This window comes from Tursiops truncatus, chromosome 13 (genome assembly GCF_011762595.2).
Source record: "Tursiops truncatus isolate mTurTru1 chromosome 13, mTurTru1.mat.Y, whole genome shotgun sequence".
NCBI classification, from domain to species: domain Eukaryota; kingdom Metazoa; phylum Chordata; class Mammalia; order Artiodactyla; family Delphinidae; genus Tursiops; species Tursiops truncatus.
This window is the reverse complement of record NC_047046.1, coordinates 40,615,964-40,639,596: the sequence shown is the minus strand read 5'-3', so window position 1 is coordinate 40,639,596 and position 23,633 is coordinate 40,615,964. Positions and strand designations below refer to the sequence as shown.

Sequence of the window (23,633 nt, the reverse complement as noted above, 5' to 3'; positions counted from 1 at the left end):
TCATAGCAGCACTATTCTCAATAGCCAAGACATGGAAACAACATAAATGTCCATGACAGATGAATGGATAAAGAAGATGTGGTACATATATACAATGGAATACTACTCAGCCATAAAAAAGAATGAAATAATGCCATTTTCAGCAACACGAATACAACTAGAGATTATTATACTCAGTGAAGCAAGTCAGAAAGAGAAAGACAAATACCACATGCTATCACGTACATGTGTAATCTAAAATATGACAAATACCACATGACATCACGTACATGTGTAATCTAAAATATGACAAATACCACATGACATCACGTACATGTGTAATCTAAAATATGACAAATACCACATGACATCACGTACATGTGTAATCTAAAATATGACAAATACCACATGACATCACGTACATGTGTAATCTAAAATATGACAAATACCACATGCTATCACGTACATGCGTAATCTAAAATATGACACAGGGCAGGTGCCTGGTGGCAGGAGCAGCTTTCATGCCCCCGGTGGGCTCCTGTGAGCGGACACAGAGGGCCTAGGTGGGAAGACAGGCGGCCCGGGGGTGGATGCTGAGGCCACCACCCTCAGGCCCCACAACGGCCCCAGGGCGTGAAGATGACAGCAAGGCCAGCGCAGGGCCAGGTGAGGCGGGAGGCTGCAGCCCTGAGGTGGCGGCGGGGGCACGAGGAGAGCAGGCAAGAGAGGAGGATGGTGGCCCAGGCCATCTGGGAGAGAAGAGGTGGAAAGTGACAAGTCGGGTGAGACGTCCAGGCCTAGGAAGGCCTCAGCAAGGCAGCTAGTGGAGGGGCCTGGGAGCCAGGTGGGCTCTTCAGACCCATCAGACCAGCCTGGCTTAGAAGCAGCGAAGGAAGCAGAGCTACACTTGGCAGTCGGGAAGACACACCAAGGAAAAAAAGAAGTTACTGAAGCCTCAAGTGATGCTCCACAGCCAGGGACTGACCTGTAAACACATTTATGGAGTACTACGGAAAGTTCCCGCCAGGTGTACACTTCGATTTACAAGTGCTAAGTGACCTTCTAAATTCCTTACTCAAACATTGTTTACTGAAAGAAGTATTTCAGGTCATGAACCTCAGCATAATGGTTAAAATGCTGCCTGCTCTGAAAATACTACTAAAAATATTTGAGTATGTGGCAACTATGAAATTAAGGAATGCTGTACCTGCTTTGATATCTTTTGCAAGCTTGTTGAAGCTGGGATGGTACTTGACCCAGAACACTTTAACTATATTATTAAGCTTTTATACCAAGTACAGGCTTCCAAGCAAGAAATAACTGCAGTTCTGGGAATGAAATCCAGGTTACGGACAAGGCAGTTTAAAAAGAACTGTAAGTGTGATTCAGAGTCAGCCTTGAATGAAATAGAGCATGGTAAAGAAAAAGGTGACTGGACCAAATTGGGAAATTTATACATTAACATAAAACTGGGCTGTGAAAAATGTGCAGATTTCCCAGAGATTTTGTGCTTGTATTGCTGAAACACTAACAAAAGACTGTAAAGAAGAGAGACCAGGTGTTCCACTTCGTGAATTCGCTGAAACAGTTAGCAAAGATCCACAAAATAGTGAAGTAGAGAAAACTTTGCTGGGAAGAATCGGAATCAGTGCTATGTACTCCTACCACAAGCTGTTGCAGTGGTCCAAGGGAAGGAAGGTCTTAGATAAACTATATGAATTAAAAATACATTTTACAAGTTTAAAAGGACTTATAGGGCCTGAGAAGTTAGCACCGAGATGTCAAGTTGTGAATATTGCAGCAGAAATTTTTCTAAAAAGCGGAAGCCTAGATGGTGCCATTTGGGTATTAAGGGAGTCAGAGGGAGTCACCAATACACCACTGTGGCCTTGTGATAGACTGGATGTGCTCAATCGGCATAATCTGCTCTGTACAACTGCACGTGAAATCTTAGCGAAGTCTTTACAGACAGACATTTGAAGTTTTGCAAAAATCTACCAGGTTTTCAAAATTCTCAAGATGCCTGTGTAGAAAGCAACAGTCTTTGTATGTCATCCTCCGGAGCAGAATTCATGATTTCAAAGAGCATCCCTATTGATTTTTCCTTTCTTAGAAGATTAATTACTTCTTTAGGAAGAAGTTGTTTACGGCTCAAAGCCAGAGCCCACACAAAAGTGCTCTTTCATTGGGTTGCTACCCACCATTGGAGGGAAATTTATACCGAAAACTTCTACTGATTCCTTCCTATTTGTCTGAGATTGAAATGCTTTTAGCTATTGAAATCTTCCTGGTATCTAATGCTAATAGTATTCAGAGTCCTGGAACTTCTACACAGATGCTGCAGATAGTTTTAAAAAGATGTGAAGAAAACAAATCTCAGAGCAAGGATGACTATCAAACTGCAGTGGAAAGATTAATTATGGCTGCTCGTATATCAGATCCAAAGCTTTTCATTAAGCACATGACCATCAATGTTAATAAGGAACAGGTTTATAGTATGGAACATTGTTCTGCCCTGAAATGGTTGAAAGAGAATATGAAGTGGGCTGGAAAGGTTTGGCTTTTCAATAACCATTAGTTATTAAAGGCTTTTTTTTTTTAAGTTCAAGTAATCATTGTTGAAAATAAAAGGCAATGAAAATAAAGACAGTTTTCACTATAAAAAAATAAAATAAAATAAAATATGACACAAATGAACCTATCTATAAAACAGAAACAGAATCACTGACATAGAGAACAGACTGGTGGTTGCCAAGGGGGAGGGGCTTGGGGGAAGGATGGATTGGGAGGTTGGGGTTAGTAGATGTAAGCTTTTATATATAGGATGGATAAACAACAAGGTCTTACTGTATAGCACAGAGAACTACATTCAGTATCCTATGATAAACCATAATGGAAAAGAATATTTTAAAAAAGAATGTATGGGGGACTTCCCTGGTGGTTCAGTGGATCAGATCCTGTGCTCCCAATGCAGGAGGCCCAGGTTCGATCCCTGGTTGGGGAACTAGATCCTGCATGCATGCTATAACTAAGAGTCCACATGCCACAACTAAAGATCCCGCATGCTGCAATGAAGATCCCGCAACTAAGACCCTGCGCAGCCAAAAATAAACAATAAATAATTTTTTTTTAAAAAAATGAATGTATATATAACTGACTTTGCTGTACAGGAGAAATTAACACAACATTGTAAATCAACTATACTCAATTTAAAAAAAATACTAAAACTGAAAAAAGAAAAAAAAAACATGAATAACTGAACAAAAATTCCACCTATTCTTAAACTCTATCACTTTTTTTCCTCTGCAACCCCTTTCCCAAATACAGAGAGAGAAAGAGAAAAGGAAGAGGGTCCAAAGTACAATCTTCCCAAGATTTGGGGCCTCTAACAGTTGGGAGGACAGTTTGTAGCCCTCAAAGGAAAAGCACTGGGAAGATGGCATTCCCACCCTGCACCCTGGTCCACCACCTCCTGTCTGCCATGGTGGACTGCATAGGCCAACTATTTCCATAAGACTGATACCTGCCTTCTATTTGTTATCAGAGGGGGTGGGAAAATAAGCATGGGTGCTTTCAAAAATTAGTCGTTCCAGATGTTTTGATTTTAATGTATGCGTCTTAACTAATTTTATAAGAAAATAAAACAACAATCTAAACAATATAGGTCAAACTAGAAAACATTTCTCCTCTTGGGAAATAAGAACTGCTGGATGTAGATTTCTTAAAGATATATTACTTGGATATTTTACCTTCTTTTTCAAGACTTTTCCAGAAAAATGTGTTACTTTTATCTCATGAACTTCCTTTTATATAATGCAGAACCTAAACAACTTGCTTGTGTAAGGGAGGAAAAAATTATTTTTTCTCTACCCATCTTAAGTTCTTTAGCTGTGACTCTGCAAATTCGACTGAGAAAAGACAGAGTAATAAGAGAAAAGCAAGAAACAAACAAATTTATTAGCATGCACATCACACATACACACAGGAGTACTCAGAGATGAATAACTCAAAGAGGTGATTAGAACTTGAACTTATGTGGAATCTTAGCAAAGAATAATAATTTTGTAGAGAAGTAACAAAACAAAGGAAAAGGTCTTTGAGCTTCTCGGAAGGACAAATTATGGGAAGGTAAATATAAGGAAATTAATAGTAGATAAGGGCCAGTTAGTAAAGTTTGTTATAAAGATTCCTCTGGTGCTACCTCTTAGCTGATAAAGATCTAGAGTAGTCTCCAGTGATTAACTTCTGTCTTTCCTGGTAAAGAGGGGAGGGGGGACACTTTTACACATTTATGTTCTGCTTTTAGGCAAATAGGGGGACTGCAGAGAACTTTTTCCTGTATCTGCCTCTTCTTAATTGCCTTCAGCTCAAAATAACCCTTGTTTTAAAATAGCATATTTTGGGACTTCCCTGGCAGTCCAGTAGTTAAGACTCTGTGCTTCCACTGCAGGGGGCACGGGTTTGATCCCTGATCAGGGAACTAAGACCCCACACGCCACATGGAGTGGCCAAAAGAATAAATAAATAAATAATAAAATAAAATAGCATATTTTGAGATGGCATATTCTGCTGCCCTTCACTTATTAGATATTATGACTAATGTTGAAGTAACTTTTTTTCTATTTTAAATTCCCTATCCATTCAAAAATAAATTTTAAAATTCCCAGCGTGGGAATCTTAGCTAATACTTGTAGAATATCAGGTCAGCCTTATTGGTTGTCTGTGTTGTCGAACCATACCATACACCAATTTCAATTAAGAAAAACAGTTTAGGTGCTTCAACTGTCTTTCAGTAATAATACCTTGCTTCATTTCCCACCTTTAACCTTGACGTAAGTGTGGCAGTTAATGAGATATTTTATAGATGAAAATTTAATAAGAATTTTAAAGAATTTAAATTTAAAGAATTTTATAATCATATAAGTAGTTTAAAGTTTTGACTTTTATAAGATTCACAATGAAGAGAGAGATTTGAAGAAATATTTTATAATGGATAATTCAGCATAAAATTGATTCTCCCCCATTTTGTGAATTTTTACTTAATGACTTCTATATTTCCAAGCTGCCATGGAAGTTGAAGCCACAGGCACTGTTAATTAGTAAACAGAAGTGTTTTCATCAGTCAATTCCTGCACCAACATGTGATTTCTCTGCACTGTTGTGATAAATATTTGCTATCAACCAGTGTGTCTAAATGGGTCAGCCATCATGGAAAAGTAACTCTGTCATTTTTGTGTGTGGTCCAAATATTAGGAGGGTAAGTCTATATTGCCCGTAAGTTCTAGGTTACAGTGATTCAAACCTACATTCTATGGATTACAGAAGTCCAAAGCCAAACTCAAGTGTTTAGTAAAACTAATAAACCTATTTATATGTTATCCAGAGCTTCTCTTTAAATAGCTAAGTTTATGGTTCTCCCCCAGGTCTTGCTTATGTCACCCTGGTCTTGTGGTAATGCTGTTCTAGTGCTAAAACACTGCCTTCATTTAAAAAAAAAAAAAAAAACCTACCTACACAAGACATTGGTATTAAGGTTGAGAACTGAAGGGAGAAGTCTTTACACAATATCAAGCCTTGGACATGCTTGTTTTCTTTAGTCTTTGACCTCCCACCATGAGGGATTTCCTCTTATCCTTTCAGGGCACAAGATTACAAGCCGCAGTGCCATCTCCCTGTGAGCTGATCAATACTTACATTAAATGTAAATGGACTAAATTCTCCCATCAGAAGACTTAGAGTGGATGGATGGATAAGGAAAAAAAAAAAGACCCCGCTATATGCTGCCTAAAAGAGAATCAATTTAGCTTTAAGGAAACACACAGGCTGAAAGTAAAGGGATAGAAAAATATATTCCACGCTAGCAGAAACCAAAAGAGAGTGGGAGTAGCTACACTTATATCAAACAAAATAGATTTTAAGTCAAAAACTGTAATAAGAGACAAAAAAATTATTATATAATGATAAAAGAGTTGATTAAGAGGAAATAACAATAGTAAATATATATGCACCCAACATCAGAGCACCCAAATATATAAAGCAAATATTAACAGCTCTGAAGTAGGGAACTTCTCATCCAGACAGAAAATCAATAAGGAAACAATGGACCTGAACAACACTTTAGATCAAATAGTCCTGACATACATATTAAGAACATTCCATTCAACAGCAGCAGAAGAGACACTCTTCTCAAGTGCACATGGAATATTCTTCAGGGTAGATCATATAGAGGTTCCTCAAAAAATTAAAAATATCACAAACACATGAAATAGCAATCCCATTTCTGGGTATACATCCAAAAGAAATAAAATTATTATCTTGAAGGAATGTCTACACTCCCATGTTCACTGCAGCATTAATCACAGTAGCCAAAATATGGAAACAACCCAAATTCACTTGTCAACAGATGAATGAAGAAAATATCATATATATGTAAAATCAAATGTTACTCAGCCTTTAAAAAGAAGTAAATCCTGCCATTTGCAACAACATGGATAAATCTGAAGAACATTATGCTAAGTGAAATAAGCCAGACACAGAGAGACAAATATACCTTAAATATAAACAATTTTTGTTTGTCAAAAATAAATACATAAAAATAAAAGTCCTGTGGGCTATACCTTACAATATTTCTTCTTCACTGCATATACTTGTTGGAAATTCTAACATTTTTTTCCCGCTATTATTTTTTTTATGAGATTCCCCCAATACATATAATTAGAACGTGGATTACTTCAATGGTTTTTTGCTGCCAATGAGTATAAGCTTCCACAATTGTTCTAAGAAACACACACTTTAGGTTCTTGCCAGTGCAGATGGTGCCTACATCATGTTAAGCAGACAGGTTGACTGACACAATTCGATGTTGACCTTCGCTAAGTGAAAAAAGGGACGCTGTTTGCAATTTCATGTTTAAGGTACTTTGTACATTGTAGGTACTCAACAATGGGGGTTAAATGAACAGTTGTAAAAAATATGTTGTTGGTAAATAACTTCTGAAGTCTTGGATGCAATTAACGTTTTAGACAGGAAAGATCAAGAATTCCCTGGCAGTCCAGTGGTTAGGACTCCATGATTTCATTGGAGGTCCTGGGTTCAATTCTGGGTCGGGGAACTAAGATCCTGCAAGCTGCATGGAGCAGCCAAAAACAAAATAAATGGGGAAGATAAAAATGATAGCTCAATATTCAACACTTGTCAAGAAGGATGTAGCCTGAGGGGCAACGTTACCAGTACACTACATATAGCACCACTATAGTAATTAGTTGAGTGAGGCCATCATCAAAAAATCTACAAACAGTAAATGCTGGAGAGGGTGTGGAGAAAAGGGAATGCTCCTACATTGTTGGTGGGAATGTAAATTGGTACAGCCACTATGGAGAATGGTATGGAGGTTCCTTAAAAAACTAAAAACAGAACTACCATATGACCGAGCAATCCCACTCCTGGGCATATACCCAGAGAAAAACATTAATTTAAAAAGATAAATGCACCCCAACATTCACTGCAGCACTATTTACAATAACCAGGACATGGAAGCAACCTAAATGTTCATCAGCAGAGGAATGGATAAAGAAGATGTGGTACATACATACAATGGAATATTACTCAGCCATAAAAAAGAACAAAATAATGCCATTTGCGGCAACATGGATGGACCTAGAGATTGTCATACTAAGTGAAGTAAGTCAGACACAGAAAGACAAATATATGATATCGCTTATATGTGGAATCTAAAAAAGGGGTACAAATGAACTTATTTACAAAATAGAACTAGAGTCACAGATGTAGAAAACAAACTTATGGTTACCTGGGGATGGGGGGCATAAATTGGGGTTTGGGGATTGACATATACACACTACTATACATAAAATAGATAACTAATAAGGGCCTACTGTACAGCACAGGGAACACTACTCAATACTCTGTAGTGGCCTATATGGGAAAAGAATCTAAAAAAAAAAAAGTGGATACATGTATATGTATAACAGATTCATTCTGCTGTATACCTGAAACTAACACAACATTGTAAATCAACTATACACCAATAAATTTTTTAAAAAATTTTCATTACTGGCAACATAAAAAAATTAGTTGAGTGAAAGGAAATTGATTCTGCATATATTTTTAATCTATGCAGTATGTACTCATATAAAGCTTAAACTGGTTTAAACATTGAGGTGATTTATGTAAAAGCCCAGCGAGTATGACAGGCAGTATATTCAGATGGGAAAGGTACTGCCAACTGGAAATATAAATGCACTTGTATTATCTTTTTGGAGGTCTTAATTTTTTTGCTCGGAACATAAACATTTATATGGCAAAGGAACATAAAATCTCACTTTTTCATAGCACTTTTCACGTGTATTGTTTACACAATAACTCCATATCCTGGAATGGCACAGTAGGCTTCAGATGATGCCAGGTTTATATAATCACCTCTTTACTAACAGTCCAAATGCCTGGATTATGCAATAACAGAATCCAGAAAAAAAAATTTTAATCAATGAGATGCATTTAATACATTAAATTTGTATCCATGGAATTTGGAGTCTCTAGACTTGGTACTATCTAACTCCTGGCCATTTTCTGCTGTTGCATCCACCAGATGTATTATAATTATCTGTTGGTATGTCTCAGCCACTCCACTGTCAACTCTCTGAACAGAGCCTGATCCTCCTCTATGTATCATGCCTAACAAATAAAAGGCTTTCAAAAATGCTTATTACATGAGTGAATGCTGTAATCCGATCATTTGCTCTTTGGGGCCTCTCTGAAATTTATAGTTACAATGTTAACCTCAAATTCCTTCTGTCCTTTCTTGAGTCATCTTATCCAACTCAGTACTAGCAGATAGCACTTTTGGAGCATGTGTCATATGCGGGCACTGTGCTACACACACCTAAATCCTTAGCACTTAATCCTTAGCACAGCCCTGGAGGGTTGATATTATGATTATCATTGCCTTCATTCTCAAAAGGGATAACTGAAGATTAAAGAAGTTAAGTAATTTGCCTGAGGTTACACAGCTAGAAAGGGGCCCAGACAAGAGTTAAGTCTGTATCTGTTGGATTCCAGAGCTTACATGTGATTTTAGGCACTTCACTAAAATTCTGAACTGGAAATTAGCCACAGGGGGAAAAAAAAAGCCAAGTGCCCATTAGTAATGGATAAAAGTATATTGTCTCTAAGGGCCCTGGGGCTTGTAAAAATTCAGGAAGTTCTTCATCTTGTCCATCATTCGTGTCTCTAGATGGCGGCCCTGAGCCTGGGTTTCCAAATGAGGGAACAAGGAAGGAGTGTCAGATAGATGCGCCCACCAGTAGGTAAACAGCAGTCTCCATTGAAAGAATGGCTGTGGGTGAGGGAGTAAAAACAGTGAATGCTTTCTCCCAGCTTTAAAATGCAAAGCTTTTCCATAGCAGTGGTCCTGCAGTTCTATACCAGAAGCCAGTGCAAAACCAGGATTCAATTATGGGATTTCACCTCTACAAAGCTCTAGGGAGAGAGAACTATATTAATTAAATGTAACCACTGTTGAATTTGTCAAACTCCTCCTATGCTTACCAGGAGCATCTTCATAAAAAGCACAGTGTCTGAGAGCAGCCAGAGGAGCATCTACCACATTATGTGATCCGAGGGAGGCCAGAAGGCCCACAGCCTCCCTCCCTGGCCCCACTGAGCCTGCTCCAGGAACTAACCCTCCCACAGTTGATCCTTCTCACAGCCCCTAGCCTGAGCCAAGCCCCTTCCTCTAAACTCACACAGCATCTTTCAGAAACAAGCATCTAACATCACATAGGATTCATGAGAGAACACAAAAAGCTGAGCTGAAGAAAGACCCTTCTATCCTTCCCCCTCAATTCCAGCATGGGGTGCCTGGGGAATCTGTGAGCATGGTTTCTGGGGGTGAGGTTCAAACAGAGGCAAGTGGTCACTCATTTAGGTCCTAAAAGGGATTCCTGCATTAGGCAGAATGTTGGAAGAGGTGACCTCTAAAAGGTGACTCTTCAGTTTCATGAGTACTGTGCTCAGTCCCTGTGTGGCACAGAATCTCAACAATCCAGGTGTTCAGACAAAGGAGAAATAATGGCTCTCCATCAGGTTATTCTGTGGACAATTTGCAAGCGACCAAGCATTTCTTCATCCCCTAAATCAGATCATCAACCACGGTTACTCCTTGGTAAGATGAAATTTTATTTCTTTGTTAAGTTGCTTATTTGTAATACAACCTTGTTTCAAAGAAAATCCGGAATGACTATAATGCAAATTGGACGAAGCAAAAGTGTTAAAAATACAGAGACAGACTTACAAAACCTCCCCAGTCCTCGAGCCAAGTAACTGTGTCCATAGTACTTATATGGAGCAACAGTGACATCCACTGGTCAATTAAGTTATTCCCAGATGAGGTTTGTAATTTTCCCTCAACCTAGTACTAATTATAACCAGAAAAATATTTTTTTGAGCAACTCAATTTTGGGCTCTTCTGAACTTCAAGAAAGGCCTGAATTTTGTGTCCTCAAACGCAGGAAAACACTTTCCTCTGTCTCCCAGCTTGTAGCTTTAACGTCTGCAGATAGTCTTCGCTCTAATGTAGAAAAAAAGAGCTCTCTACTGCCTCATCTATAAAATGGAGCAGGTAATAAACTACCTGCCAAATTGGAGCCAGCAATGAGTTGCCACGGGAAGCACAGCGTACAAGCACGGCCATAAACGTGCACCAGAGGAAAACAGGAGAGAAGGTATTCCGTATGTCAAACATAGAACAAAGAAAGGAAAGCTGAAAGAATGAGGCCAGATTAATGCTCTCAGGCAGTGAGCCGTATTGAGGGTAAGGGCTGTGGCGGATTCGCTGTTGTATCCCCAGCACGATATATCCATCATATAGCAAGTACTCAGATACTTTTTTACTCTGTGAATAAATGAATGAATGAATGGAGGATTTTCTAGTCATTCTATCCCAAAGGATCTGCCAGTTAAGATTAGGTGGGTCTGTTCAGCCCAGCTTGTATCCAGAGGTTGCCCCTTCAGATGGCATCTGAAGACCAGCAGGAAGAATAAAGACCCAGAATGATCTTACTGGTCTGAGAATAAAACAGGCTAGAATAGTAAGCAGTTTTAAAGCCTAAATCAACATAAATTCCCTCTCTGTGTAGTTTACATTGAAAATCTCCATGTTTAGCTGCCTCATTTGCTGGGTTCATGTCAGGCGTTCAGTGGCTCCTGCACTACTAGGCAGTGGCCCCGAAGGATGGGACAGGAGCCTGTGACAAGCACAGCCCCCCGGGCACACGGGTTAGAGTTTGCTCTTGTTCCCTGGGGTCATGACAGCCAGACTGATCAGAGGTCAATCTAAAGGGCTCTAAGTGGTTTTGCATAAACTGTAGTTTAGATTATCTCATTTTAAATAAAATATTTGTAATAAGAAAATTGTATTCAATATAAATAATTTTCTTTAGTAACATTTTAGGAGCCAGTTACATGGGGAAATGTCTTCATTGTTTAGAAGTTTTTACTACTAAATATGCTTGCAAACAAAGCAAAATATTTAAAGATATAGTCCAGATAATCTTATTGTATTCTCTGGATCCGCCTGGGGTGGGGGGTGGTGGTTAAAAGAGTCTTGAAAACATATCAAATGGCATTTTTGCATAGCTTGTAAAAAAATGACCAAAAACGATTATTTCCAATTCATATAAAAATTCATCATCCTATAATCTTGCAAAAAAATGTAGTAAAACATGATATTCTTGGTGAAACTAATACATTTGAGATTCTAAGAAAATACGGGGAACTCCAAATCAATTTCTTACTAAAACTGTAATCAGTACAAAGGGCATAAAGTCTTATAATAGCAATAACACGTTTGTTTTAGGAAAATAATTCTTGGCCATTACTAGAAACTTGCTAATTCTTGAAAAGGCACATGTATATAAATTGTAGTGCAATTGTTATACTCTTCTCCCTACATGAAATACGATAATGTCAACATTACAACCAATAATAAATTAAAGAGTGTGCATATGAATTCATTTAACGATTTTACTACCTCTTCTGTGCAGATGGGCTGCAGTCTAGATTAAAATAAAGATTTGCGAGTTCAAGAATCGCTGAAGTGAATGATTAGGAGTACAACACAATCTTCCTGCATATGGGTTCTCCTGTTAGCAAAGCGTCATTTGCACTCTAATGTAATGCATAATCCCCACAACTCCCCATGAGCAAATTCGGCATCCTAGAACCAATTCAGCCCTCAGTTTCCACAAGTAAATTCCTTTCAAAGGTCCAAAAGCTCAGGTATCAGAAAAAAGAGAAAGGTACAATCTGAGACCAAAGAAAGGGGCTTCTGCATCCATAGCTCTGCATGCCGGCCACAGTTTCTGTCATTTGATTTCATTTCATTCATTTCATAATTTGTAAAAGCACTACACAGAAATATAACTATTTTAACTGAACGTCAATTCAAAATAATTTTCTCTGAATGTTTTTAAGGATTTCAAGGCAATAATTAGGCATTATCGATACATTTTAATAACTAGATATCATTCCTCAGCTAAAATCTCTGTAGTGGCTTCCCATTATCTGTCATATAGATTTTACCTGCCTTAAATAGCACATGGGCCTTAGTGTTCTGACTTATATACCTCCCTCCTGCCATGCCTCTCATACACCCTACCTACTCCATGCCTCCCCCAAAGAACACTCAACATCCCAAACGAGTACAACATCAAATAAGAGACTAATGTATCTGCATTTCCCTACATTCATTTAGCAAATATCTATTCCATACCTTCTTCATCATTGGCTCTAAGGATAAAACGATGGCCAAACCATCATTCCTATCCAAAATGCTTACAATCTGGTAGCTTGCTGACAATGTTACAGAGTTACCTCTATCTCTTATTAAGAAAACCGCACACACACCATCTTTCCAGTCACCAAGAAGAAAGAGGCTGAGGCCTTAATGACAAGATAGGGTAAAACTGGTAGCCAAAGCTTCCAATCAGGGAAGCAGCTTCAAATTATCAATTACATCCAAACATGGGACAACATAGACCAGTTACCTGCCTCCCCCACAAAAAAAGATAAGGAACAGGAGAAAGAACTGGCCTTGGAAGTACAGGGTGGAAGATAAGAGAGCATACTCAGATGCCAGGCAGATCTTTCAGGATCACCAGATTTCTGATCATGTCAGAAAGAAACAAGGCCCACCACCTGAGCATGGTGAAAAAGATGATCAGGTTCTGGGAGTGCTCTGGGATAAGCAGAACAAGCAGAGATAAAACCTGGGGACCTGGAAGGCTGGGGAGAAGAGATTGGTTGACTCCAGCTCACCAAGATATCACATGCAGGTTATAGGGAAACTGGGGTGTAAAGACAGGCCAGCTCTTCAGTACCTGGAAGGGCTTAGGATTTCTACCCTTTAGCAGATATCAGTCATAAGAATTTGTGATCAAGAGTGGAAGAAGAGTAAGTTGCCAATTTCTCAGTGGCTCTAGGGAAGAGAAGACCAGGCTGTGCAAGACTTGGTACCCAGCTCTCAATGCTGACCAATGTAAGGAAGGAAGGTAATGGAGGAGAGATCTGCAATGAATGGCATCTGCATCTCTCATTTTCTCAAAGCTGCCATCTATTGGGCCCTTATTAAACCTCACGACCACCTATGTGATATTATGATCTCCATTCTATAAATGAAGATACTTGAGGTCCATTTAAATTAAGTAACTTGCTCAATATCCCCATAATTCACTGCATGTTAGAGCCACAATTCCAAAACCAGTCTCTGTAAACACTAAGCCATGCTGCCTCCCTCCTTGAGTCATTTAATTGGCCCAAGTTTCTTTATCATTGGGATAAAGGTAAATGAACTTATGCTGTTTTCCACATAAGATACTAAGGAACACTGGTCACCTCAGAGGTTTCCAGGTTGATTTCACACCATTTCAGCCTTTAGGATTAAAATAAGCCAGCAGATGCTAGAGTCCTTGAAAAAAAAAAAAAAAAGGCTAAAAAGTATCAACGCTGTCTAAAACAATCATGTAGGGGCATGATAGGGGAAGGGTATTAGGAGGTACAAACTATTGTGTACAAAATAAATAAGCTATAAGGGTATATTGTATAGCACAGGAATGTAGCCAATATTTTATAACTTTAAATGGAGTGTAATCTATAAAACAATTTTTGAATCACTATGTTGTACACCTGAAACTAATATAACTTGTAAATCAACTATACTTCAGTACAAATAAATAAACAGAAATAGTTAAGATAATTTAAAAAATTAAATAAATAAAGCAATCACATAAATGCCTACTGGCTTACACTATGGAGCTGTAACTGCTAGGTACAAATAATTTCTTTTAAAAGCAAAGGGCAGTATCAAAATAAATGAAAAAGGAAAAAATCTATTCCATTTTAGAAGTCAGTTATTCAAGACAGGTACCTATGAAGGGAACTAATTTCCCTATAACTAGGGCTAGAAGGAGTTGGTGGTTATTTTAAATCTTTGCCAAGCAACAGAAGATTATGCAGCAAGCCGTTTCTGCAGAGGCCGAGGCTGAAGAAGAAATGTGTGGCCTCAACACAGGCAGAGGAGTGGAGGGACCCGCCAACCGAAACTTGGTGTACTGAACACAAATATTTACAGCACCAGTTTATGAAACGATCCATTTTCAAGGCATCAACTGCTTTATGCAATATCCCATCATACTAAAAATGTTCCCTTCTGGGTCTACACACAGAGGAAGTTAAAATATATCCCGATGAATACTGACATGATTGGGACAGCTTATTGTAACGATACCCACCTAAAAATGTATTTTAAGGGGCATAGGATTAAGGATGTGGCAAATTGAGATTTTGGATGTCTATTTCATACTATGAACAGGACCTCTGTAAGCTTTTTTTTTTCCTTCTTTCACACCATTAGAAATATACGTATGCTCTGCAATTTCAGGATAATATTTTTGCTTTGCTGCTTAGTGATACAATGGAAAGAGTGCACAGCTGAAATTTTATGCATCTAGAATACTAACAACCCAGTTATCACAGAACCTGCATTCATTTAGAAAGATGGGACAAACCTCTCTCTCTCTCTTCTTTTTTTAATTCATTCATTTCGTTCAGTAAAAGCTATACATAAGGAAAGGGAATATAAATGTTCCACGAGACCAAAGTTCCTCAACCTCAGCACTATGGATAGTTTACTCCAGACAACTTACTGATGTGGGGGACTGTCCCTGGCATTGTAGGATGGTTAGCAGCCTCCCTGGCCTCTGCTCACTAAATGCCAGTAACACCCATCCCCCCAAAAGTGTCTCTAGACGTCGCCAAATGTCACCTGCAGGGCAAATGATGCCAGTTGACAATGATGTCTTAGACTCTCCTTCAAGATGCACTCTCCCAGCCCAATAAGCAGGCATAATGGAGCCCTGATTTTCCTGACATGTGGTCAATAACTATCTTCTTCACCAGAGGCCACTGTGTTTCTGCGTAAGATCTCCTTATCTAAGCATCTCAAATGCAGTAAGTCAGATGTTCAGCTCTCATGTGGCAGAGAATAATGACCAGGGCCAGGTGTACACAAAAAGAGTTTTCCCCTCTAATATTTGAGTACAACTTTTTGTTTTTTTAATTAAACTCTGCTTCACTACCTTTAATACATCCAGGAATGTCGTCAAGGAGACAAACCACCAACTAGTAGATAACGGCTAGGCCAAGATCATTTGACCTTTGTTCCTTTCTATTGTTCCCAAGTGCACAGGTTAAACAAAAAAAAAAAAGTGGACCTTGCACCCTCCTTAAATCAAGGCTGGCTGCACGATTATGATATCCAAATGAGAAACTCACAGATCCTAATCTCCTGCTCTTACCTGGTTTAGAACCAAAGAGACACATTTCATTTGCTTCCCCAGATCAAATAAAGAGGGAGTCTGGCAATAACGATAAACCCCAGAGATCAGCTAAATTATGTCCCGACTTGACATTTATATGAGTACACGCCTCTCAATCTCCGGAGGTGATTAGATTAAGTGTGTTTTAGCATGCGCTTCATGCACACACATCCCTAAAGATTAAGGGATGGGGTATATTGTGAGTAATACCATCATTGCTTCTATTCAGATGTCCTGTATTGCCAATATGCTGCCTAAAACATTATTTAGGCTGGAGAAGTGCATTTCAACAAAGTGCACACAAAGCCTCTTACATTTCAGGATTAAGGTTTTCACACCCACCCCAGCTCAGACCCTGAGCAAATATTTCTACCGCTGGGACATGTAATCATGGTTTCTTATCTGGGCATCATCCCACATGGCATACTCTACCTCCAGAGACTGAAATCATTTTGCTCGGAGATTTTGATTTACTTCATTAACTCCAGAAATCTCAGGAGAGGCCGTGAGACAGTACGTTGGAATGCAGCCTGACAGCAGTGAGTCTCCTGGGTGTATGGGAGAGTGGTGAAAGGCGCTTCCCTACCTCTGCTCTATGTTAAGGGAAAAAAACTGGTGCTCCATAAAATTCAGAATTAGAGCTGAAATGCCAAGTCACCAACAGTGAGCCAAAACCTACCTCTTTGTCCTGGTATGAGTTAAAATCAAATTGATATCATCCGGGGGATACCGCATTGGTCATGGAGAAATCTGTTCTTAGAAAGAGAATGAGTAGAAACATGGGATTTCAGGTTTCAGATCTGATAGCTTTGGAATAGATATAAAATACATCTCAAAATGCACACTCAAAGGAAGAAAATATGATAGTCTATTTTTTTTTAGAAATTACTAAATTATTCCAATACAAAAGACATGTTTCAGTCTTGGTAAAAAAAAAATTTAAGTAGTAGTTTGATGTTAGGAATTTAAAAATTACTTTATCTGTAACTGATCAAACAAAACTTAAACTCTTTTCCAACTGTAGAAATTTACGTTGTTTCTCTTCCCTGCTTTCTCCTTTGCTCTTTATGTATTATTTAATCTATAAATATTATGCCCATTCATCCTCTGTTTAGCAGACCTATTGCAAAAATTCTGTCCTGTTGTCATCGTGTCAGACCCTACCTCAGAATATGTGGCTCAAGTTTAGTGTCCAGAAATACCTACAAGTGTCTAATAAATGCAAAACACAAAACACTTCGGAAAGAGAAGTTCCTCTTCGTGGCCAAACTCCCAATGTCCTGTTATACAGAACTGTCAGGGGCTGTGGAAACTCTATAATTCATCTTCTTCCTTTGCTTGTATTTACCCTCACCTCAATCCACAAAGGATTTCAGGCAACTTACAGAATATACATTACAAAAGAATGAAACAGATGAGGGAGTCAGGACAAAGGTAACTGAGGACAGGAAGCTAGTAAAAGTCAGAGGTAAGCTCAGAGGGCAGACGTGCACAACATTGGGACCCTGCCTGGTCGAAAGAGACGAGTCCAGAGTGTGACTACAAGCTTCCCCGTGACCAAAGCAATGACAGAAGGACCAGCAGTTGTGAGAGTGACAGCCAACTGTTCAAGAGCAGCCCTGTTGGATGTCAAGTCCTGAGAGCATTCCCTCTCGAGATGCCTCCTAAGGAGACTGTATCAGGACCTCAACGGCACCTGAATTCGTTTGTTTCATCTTCTTAACCTTTACCTAGGCAATGCCTAAGCCTCCCTAAAGTAGCACATGGATGTTTCTCATTCTTAAGAATAATCACTAGGTAGGAAAACGTGGAGACACCATCCAGTGACTCACAGCTCTGCAGACAGTTTTCCTTCTTATCCCTTGTCTCTTACAGTTTTATTACCTGCCTTTTTGTCTCTTTTCTGCAGCCTGCTCCCCAACTCTCCCTTCTTATACGTAAACACACGACCACCCTGCAGACCCACTCTTTGAAAGCTGTATATGTACACAACCTCGGCATACCAGCCCCCGCAATCAATAAGCCTTTTACATTAACCAGAACACACAGGGCTGTAAAAACACATTTTGCTCTAAGACAAACCCTACCAATTTCCATGAAAAATAGTGGAAAGTCTAGATTGTTTTTAATTATAACTTCCTATAATACATATATCCTACCTAAAATAATTTGCCCTCAATAAGACCTTTTTTGGGGGGAGGGAGTAAGGGACAGAAATATCATGGAAAAAAGGAGGCAGCAGAGAGTAATAATGATATTACACGCTCTTATACAGAAAGGAGAGGAGGCTTGCCAGCATTACTAGAGTAATGATCTTTGAACACAGCATTAAAGTTGTAGCATGAAGGAAAGGAGATAAAATATTTAATGACATCTTAATATTCCCAGTCTTGCAAAAAGCCAAGAACTGGTCACAGTTTATCAGTGCCTGTACATTTTAATATCATTAGACAACAACTTTTCCCAATCAGAGTAACAGAGTTACCAAAACCATGGGGTGGTAGAAAGGAAGGAAAATAAAGTGGACTGTAAACTGCTTGGAAATCCTGTCTTTTCCAATTTACTTTTAATAGGAACATGGAAAGTGGGCTCGACAATCACTTGGCTCACTTGGCTAACAGCTTGGCCAGAGCCTCAGTAAATACTGAGGCTGTTTCTATGAAATAACCTTGGACTAACCATGCTCGGGACAAACCCTCGAAAACCCCACTCCCCTTCTGGGACACAAGTATGGTCAGAAGTCATTTTGGGGTCTAGTATGTCACTGCCCCCAGCTCTTCCAGTCCTTGCTATATGATTCAGTTCAAGGAATCTAAAGCTTTGCACCACACAAACAGTTGCTTAATGAAGATCGGGTGGAGGAGTAGGTAAGGCAAGAAACCTGTGTGATCATAAGCAGAAAAAACAGGCAGGAGTGGGGCTTCCCTGGTGGCGCAGTGGTTGAGACTCTGCCTGCTAATGCAGGGGACACGGGTTCGAGCCCTGGTCTGGGAAGATCCCACATGCCGCGGAGCAACTAGGCACGTGAGCCATGGCTGCTGAGCCTGCGCGTCTGGAGCCTGTGCTCCGCAGCAAGAGAGGCCACGACAGTGAGAGGCCCGCGCATCGCGATGAAGAGTGGCCCCCGCTTGCCACAACTAGAGAAAGCCCTCACACAGAAACGAAGACCCAACACAGCCAAAAATAAATAAATTAATAAAACGAAAAAAAAAACAGGCAGGAGTGAACAAACAATGGTGGGGGGGAAAAAGCAGACAGTAGAATGATAATTTAGAATAATAATCACCAATTCGCCTGGGTTCCCACTGCCTTTCCTCTCCTCCTCCAGTCTACCATCCCTTCCGAATAGCAACGGCCTTACTATTTTCTTGCCACAGAAATTTGAAAGACAAATCACAAGCCAAGGGCTCTTCCTCCCATGCAAAATCCTGAGCAGATTTAAAAAAAAAAAAAAGGATACAAAGTATATTAGTCAGCTAGAGCTGCCTTAACAAAAGACCACATACAGGGAGAGGCTTAAAAAACAAATGTATTTTCTCACAATTCTGGAGGCTTGAAATCTGAATTCAAGGTGTGGGCAGGCAGGGTGCAGGATTGGTTTTTCTGAGGCCTCTCTCAGTGGCCTGTAGGTGTGAGGCAGCTGAACAGCCAGAGTTCGTCCCCTCGGGACAGATACTCCAAACTAGCAGGAGAGAGGAGAAACCAAGCCCTGCCCAGATAAGAGATATAAGATCAGTATTACTCATTCTCAAGTCAAGGAGACCTTCCCGACTACACATGCACAGAAAGGCTCCTCCGAGGTCAACAGGGAGAGGGTGTCACCTCATAGTAAGTGATGCCAACCTACCCATAGGCCTCTTCACTAGAATCCATCTTGGCTAAGAGATGCATGTGCACACAGGGGAGGACCCTCAGATATACCAAATACAGACTCAGAACCAGGCAAAGCAAGGTGACTGGCCAAAGGAAACCCAGAAGAAATGCCCCATAAAAGTGATTCAAGCTACCATGAGGGCGCAACTCTCTCTCTGAGAATCTATCCACACGTACCCTTTTCCTCCTAATAAACACTTTACTTGTTTCACTACTTTCTGTCTCTATGTGGCAATTCATTTCTACACAGCTGACAGGCCAGGGCCTTGACACTGGCCACTGGTCTAGTGGCTAGGATTCAGCGCTCTCAATGCCGTGGCCTGACTTCAATCTCTGGCCAGGAACTGAAATCCTGCTTCAAGCCGCTGTAGGCCAAGGCCACCCGAGATCAGGTGGAAGCCTTCTCTTCCCTGTGTCTTCACATTGTCTTCCCTCTGTGTGTGTCTGGGTCCTAATCTCTTCATATAAGGACATCAGTCATGGTGGATTATTGTTTTAACTTAACCACCTCTTTAAAGGCCCTATTTCTAAATACAGGCACATTCTCATATGTTGGACTTCAACACATGAATTGGGGTGGGGGGACCACAATTCAGCCTAGAATAGAGAAATTTACTTGGGGGGATGGAGAGAGAGGTGAGTGGGCCCTGCAGGTAGCCCAGACCCAGGAAGGTGATGAGACCCAGAAGTGGTCTCTCTGTCCGACACAGAGGGAGAACAGACCTAAGCCCAGGGGTCCCTAAGCCTCCTCCAGGATTCCTCTGCTCTAAGCACCACATTCAAGTAACAGAGACTCCCAGTCTAAGAGCTTCTGGGATCAGAGGAGCAGACTGGTGGCCAATGACCAGATGGTCTTACCTGATGCTCAGGCTCTACGTCCCAAATCCCTTGCATAACCCAAGGCTGGGAGCCCTTAGAGAGTGTTAGTAACGGCTGATACTGAATTTCCAGACAGTCCTGTGGAACAGGGGCTCGGCAACTGATTTATATTAATTTAAAGGAAAAACAGAACGTGATATTTCTTGTTTTTTATGGACAACTTGCTAGAATTCAGTCAGGCTGTATATAGAGTTTGGTCAAGAATAAAACAAAACAGATGCAAGGTCCATATCTATACAGTAAGCCAACCAACGTATCTAAAACTGCACAGAAGCAGAACAGAGCTCAGACTAAGAGGTCCTGGGGTAAAATGGAATTTATTTGGACATAAGAGGCAAGAGAAAGTCAGGTCTCCTGACCTACTGCATTAATACACTGATCTTCTCCATTAAGTAATAATGGTTAATAGGTGCTAGGAGCTACCACATGTTCAGCCTTCCCATCCCAACCCATCATGCCAGCACTCACATTTATTTAAATCCTTCCTGATATTTTAGTATTATGTGTGATTTTATATATCTTTTGTTTACACAGTCCTCCTTCTTAAAGGTAAACTTCATGACAGCAAGACCTCTGTTTTCTACTTCCTTTGGACCACCCCCAGTACCTAGAGAAATTTTGCTCAGTTAATTACAGGTCACAGCCATGACTGAAAACGCTTTCTTTTCCTTCCTCCATAGCATTAAAAAGGGCAATTCCCTGGCGTTCCAGTGGTTAGGACTCCATGCTTCCACTGCAGAGGACACAGGGCTCGATCCCTGGTTGGGGAACTAAGATCCCACAAGCTGTGTGCTGCAGCCAAAAAAAAAGCATTAAAAACAATCCAATAGCTAGTGGGAAGCAGCCGCATAGCACGGGGAGGTCAGCTCGGTGTTTTGTGACCACCTAGATGGGTGGGAGGGAGACGTGAGACGGAGGGGATAGGGGGATGTATGTATATGTACAGTTGATTCACTTTGTTGTAAAGCAGAAACTAACACACCATTGTGAAGCAATTATACTCCAATGAAGATATTAAAAAAAAAAATCCTTTGTACTCTTGAGACAGAGTGGGAAAACTCGATAAAATCTCTATTTTTGCATTAACACAGATTAAGAGTGTTTTCAGAAAATTCAGAAAATGCAAGTAGCTAAGTTCTAGAAAGACCACTGGGAGAAAAAAAGAGGTCTGGCATTGAGAAAGGTAAAAGAAAGCAGAGGAGAGACAAATTCCGGAGAAAAAGAATGAGAACATGATGAATTCAGCGTGGGGTAATATTAGCACTTGAAAGCCCTACGTCCCCCCCGCCCATCCCCCAACCTCAACATACACTTTTTCCAAGCCTGGAGTTCTGAACCAATTATGAAATACAACAGAAGAGTAAAGCAAATAGATTTAAATGTCCCTTTGTCTCAGATAAGATTGGTATTACAGAACATAGTGCACACCATAGGTTAGTGGACCTTCTAATGTGGAGCCACTGAATTAGACCACACTCTGCACCCTAGGAAGACTGGGTGCTCTTCAGCTCTCCTCTGATAGGTGCCAGGCCTTTGCCACTAAGCTTTCTCCTGCAGGACAAGGCAAGAGCATTGGGGACCACACACTCTCTGAGAGCAGCTCAGGAGAGGAGAGCCCAGCAGGGGCTATTGATAATTAAACAGGCAATTACAAAAGGCAGAGTCTTTATCTTAGATCCATAAATGTGCTCCCAAAAGGTCCGAAAAACTCATGTGCCAAACTGTGTGCTTTGTGTGTCGTTGCATTTTTCTAGGGAGATATTTATAGCTCTCATAAAATCCAACTGCCCAGTATTAGGAGCCAACAAAACAGACGACTGAATGGAGACGGGTCAAGATTGTAAGTCCTCATAAGGGCAAGTAGGTAGTTAGTTATAAGCCTTGGGGTCCAAGTTGGGTAGGAAAAGAGGTAAACCAAGAAAGCAACTCTTCCACAGTGCTTAACCAGTCAATACCCGGGAGACACTTTGAGGGGTCAGTTGAGCAGATCCTGGTAAAGCACAGGAGAAACAAAAGCAAGCAGGAGAGAGCTGGAAGGCCGTACGTGCCATCCGTTCCTTTCACAAATACGCAGTAAGTGCCCGCTATGTTCCAGGTATAATGCGAGCGCCTCAGAACACAGCTGACGAGAATTTGTGCTCAGAAAATGAGAGGCTGAAACAAGATTTCTTGGGTGAAAACCGTTCTCTCACTACCTCAAGTTAGGTTTTGCTCAATTATTCCCTTCTTAAGTTACAATGTCCACATGCGGAGGAAAAAGAAAGAAAGCAAAACCATGCCTGGTGAATTAACCCACCACGCTGCCAAGATCAATCTCCTATTCACTCATCTGAGTCAAGGGGAAAGAAGGAAAAATCAGGACGACAATAAAAACAGAGAGAAAATGAATATGTTAAAGCTTTGCATTTCAACTTTGAGCTGACATTGTGCTGAGACTCCTTCCAGCTGCTTTGCTGGCCATGTCAAGAAGTGACCATGATTTATGGTGCCACCTCCACAATTTCGATATTCTTGATCCCCCACCGGAAGCAGTGACAAAGGAAGGTTAACTGCTGTGTAAAGAGACAGTTTGAGTAATGCTTTCATGCACAGATCTGGCACTGATCTACGGCACGAGGGGGAGGCAGGGATGTTAGCCGTTGGTTAAATCCCTTCCAAACAGCAACCTCCCAAATGCTCTAACACCTTTTGGAACAATCTATGCTTGTATGGAAAGACACCCTGAATTGTGTTTAAAACAGTTTCCTTGTCCTTGTTCCCTCACAAACATGCAAGCAGCCAACTCTGCCCACATCTGCACTTTGTACTGTTAATAATAGCTAACATTAAGTGTCCGTGTACCATACCAGCCCTGTCTACATGCTTTATCATCATTACATCAGTTAATCCTCTTGTCATACCCTATGATCATCCCCATATACAGACCAGAAGAATGAGGCACAGAAGGTTAAACAGCTCATCAAGAAGCAGGAAGCAAAGCCAGGACTTGAGCCCAGAAGTCTAACTGCATAA

The 23,633-nt window shown here is 40.4% G+C and overlaps 1 long non-coding RNA gene and 1 pseudogene across 1 annotated transcript in view; one reads left to right on the top strand and one right to left on the bottom strand.

Moving 5' to 3' along the window:
* The window catches only part of LOC141276259 (uncharacterized), a 110,386-nt gene that overhangs the window by 65,347 nt on the left and 21,406 nt on the right, over nt 1-23,633 (bottom strand). The gene's annotated exons all lie outside the window — the stretch shown is intronic.
* LOC101327858 (protein TOPAZ1-like) lies at nt 973-2,580 on the top strand (annotated as a pseudogene).